Source organism: Dipodomys ordii, unplaced genomic scaffold, assembly GCF_000151885.1.
Source record: "Dipodomys ordii isolate 6190 unplaced genomic scaffold, Dord_2.0 Scaffold12, whole genome shotgun sequence".
NCBI lineage: Eukaryota > Metazoa > Chordata > Mammalia > Rodentia > Heteromyidae > Dipodomys > Dipodomys ordii.
In genome coordinates, this window is record NW_012267228.1 from 2,361,739 (window position 1) to 2,365,245 (window position 3,507).

The window sequence follows — 3,507 nt, forward strand, 5'->3', positions numbered from 1 at the left end:
TGGGGCTTGAACTCAGAGCCTCTGTGTGTGTGTGTGTGTGTGTGTGTGTGAGATGGGGCTTGAACTCAGAGCCTGGGACACTGTCCCTGAACTTTTTTTGCTCAAGGATAGCACTCTACCACTTTGAACTGCAGCTTTGCTTCCAATTTTCTGGTAGTTAGAGATAAGAGTCTTCTCACAGACTCTCCTTCCTGGGCTTCAAACCACTATCCTCAGATCTCAGCCTCCTGAGTAGCTATGATTACAGGCGTGAGCCACCAGTGCTCAGCTTCCTCCTGATTCTGTAAATAATGTCTAGATGACTTACAGTGCTGAATCCAATGTAAATGACAGGTAAAGAATGAGTCCTGTATTGTGTAAGGAATGATGACAAGAAGTCTATTCAGTCTGCCTGTCTGTGCAGCTGTCTAAGGTCTGACTGCACACATACAACACAGTCTGTGATTGGTTGGGTCTGCAGGTGCATTGCCTGTGATACACAGGGCCAACTGAGTGTACTGAGTACGTGGCTGCCAGCAGATTGGCTGCAAACCGTAGAGCACGCCGCTGTTTTGCATGTGTTTTCATGGATACATGTGATTGTGTGGCCAGTGTTCTCAGCTTCTCCTTTCTGATTATTCACAGGAGAGAAGAGAAGCTGTCCCACTTGCCAGCTCCCAAATAATGTCTTCACCAAGCACTTACTTCTCGCTTACCATTCACTGTCCAAAGAAAAGACACATGCTTTCATGCTCTTGCTGTTGGAGACTTAGTTGCCAGCTCAGAAAATGACTGTATGGCTTCACAGAAGCGTGGTGGCCTCCAGGGACAGCCAGACCCGGGTTCAAATCCCAGTTGAGCGTCCCTGGGAGACTTGCCTGTCCTCTTCTGGAAAATGGGAAGAATCGCTTCCTTCCAGTGCGGCTGGAGGCTCACCCCAGAGCCCTCAGACGAAGCCCTTTCCGATGAAGTCCATTGATGAAGGGGCCATGGAGGGAGCCTGAAGTCCAGAGATGGGGAGAGGGTAGCTGTGCTTAGGCACTGGCGCCCGCCTGGCACTCTTCCTTAGAATAACCCAGTGGGGTGGCTGTTAGTGTTTCCATTCTGCAATCTCCTTGCAGGCTTAAGTGGGAGTTTTCCATTCTGCCACTTACTGGGTGGCCGGGGACATGCCTCATTCTCATGCTTGCTTTCCTTAGCTGCAAGACTGGGCGCCGGCGATCCTGACGGCTGCACCCCTCCAGACATGCGCACACTTGTCTTAGAACGACATAAAAAGTGAAAGCCAAGTGGCTAGTTTTCTTCCAGCTTTTTTTTTTTGCCAGTCGTGGGGCCTGAACTCTGGGCCTGGGCGCTCTCCCTTAGCTCTTCAGCTCAAGGCTAGTGCTCTACCACTTGAGCCATAGCTCCACTTCCAGCTTTTTCTGCTTATGTGGTGCCAGGGCCTCAGGCATGCAAGGCAAGCGCTCTACCACTGAGTCACCTTCCCAGCCCTTTTTTTTTTTTTTTAAATACTGGTACTGAGGCTTGAACTCTGGGCCTGGTGCTCTTGCTTGGATTTTTCACTCTAAGATAGTGCTCTACCACTTGGGCCATAGCTACACTTCCAGCTTTTTGCTGATTAATTGGAGTTAGTTTCTCAAAGATTTGTCTTCCTGATCTGGCGTTGAACCAGGATCCTCAAATCTCAGCCTCTTGAGTAGCTAGGATTATAGGCATGAGCTACTGGCATCAAGCATTTTTTTTAAGGGTGATACACATTTCTCAGTATGGATTTGTGTGTTTGCTAACACTTGGGAACACTTGGGTTGTTTCTGTTTCTTGGCTGGTACGAATAATACTGTACAGTAATATAGTTAGACAACACCCACAGGGACACCTAGCTCACAGTAGGAGCTTTGCAGATAATCATTATATAAGGCTGCATTACTTTCCTGTGCATACTGGCATGACTTGCTTTTAGAACTTCTCTGCACACACATTTGTTAAAGCTTGTGAGTCTGCACACAGAAGTGCAGATGTGGCTGCAGAATGGCTCAGCCCTGGCCACCATGGTGGAGCTGTAAGGGTTCCTGAAAAGCACAGCTGAAGGGTGAGTGAGTCATACAGTGGCAAGTGCAGAGTGACCAGGCATCACTCAGAGAAAACATCCTGGCTTCTGCCCTGAACCTTGTGGGGTCCCAAGGTTTGTGTTCCCCCAGATTCTAGCCTCCAACATGAAGTTATTCATGACGGGGTGTTTGTGAGATGACAAGGTCACCTTTGATAAGGTGAGGGCGGAGAGGTGCCCTCCCTTCTGCCAGGTGGAGTCAGGGGAGGAGACAGCCAGGGATGAGGTGGCCCGGCCAGTCCACCAGTCAGTGCTCTGATCTTGGGCTTGCAGCTTCAGGAATCGTGCGAACTGTTTCTAACCCTCCCTCCCGGCCGGCCGTGGCACTTTCCTTCTTTGTTTCCTCCGTGTTTGACTTAGTGGCCATGTGTAACCTAAGGGGCGTTCGCGGTGGTGTTTCCAGTGTGTGCACACCATGGACTTGGCCTTGGGCCATATTCCCTTGAAGGGTAGAGTGAGGCCTGGGCTGGGGGAGTGAGGCCCCTGGGGCGGGGAGGCTGAGGCCTGAGGCCCCAGGCGCCGGGCTGGAGGCCAGGCCTGGCCCCAGGGCTGCGGAGAGCGAGTCTGCCCTAGCCCGGTCTCGGGGGCAGAGACACCTGGGGCGGCGTGGAGAGCTGCAGGGACCTGGGGCGGCGCTTGGCTGTCCTCTCTGGAGCCCCTCTCGACCCCTGGGTCCCCGCCTTCTCGCCAATCACGTTCCTGCTCTTCCTATTACGTCACCGGCAGCCAATCAGCGCAGAGCTCCGGAGCAGCCGGCTTTGACCGAGGTGGGCCGGGTCTGCCCGATGCCCGGAACGCCCGCGCCTAGCGGCGGGTGGGGACGGCGCGGAACCGGGCTTGGGCTCCTCCTAGGGGCTCGCTCGCGCGCCGTTCTGCCTGGGGCGGGCGCGCAGCCCGGGAACCTGCTGGAGCCCGCCGGAGCCTGCCCTGCAGGCCGGGCCCTTCCCGGTGGGAACGCTGCGTGCTGCACACTGCGGCCCCCAGACCGGGAACCCGAGCGGTCCCTGCCCGCCCGCGCTCAGGACCCAGCCACCGGCTGCCCTGGAGGCTGGTCTCACCCCCAGAAGCCGAGCGGCGTTGTGGTGAAGATGACAGAGCCCACGGGCCCCCGCAGGCCGCGCTCCGGAGGGGTCCCCTGAGCCTCACCCCCAGTCCCCCACCCTGGGGTGACACGTCTTCAGACCCAGTGCGCAGCCGGGGCGGGACGGGGAGCGCTGGCCCGCCAGTGTACCGACCCTCTGCCCACCACCTCACCAGGAACCCGCGCTGCACAGCGGGATGCACAGCGGGGTGCACAGCGGGCTGCACAGCGGGCTGCACAGCGGGATGCACAGTGGGCTGCACAGCGGGATGCACAGCGGGGTGCACAGCGGGATGCACAGCGGGATGCACAGCGGGATGCACAGCGGGATGCACAG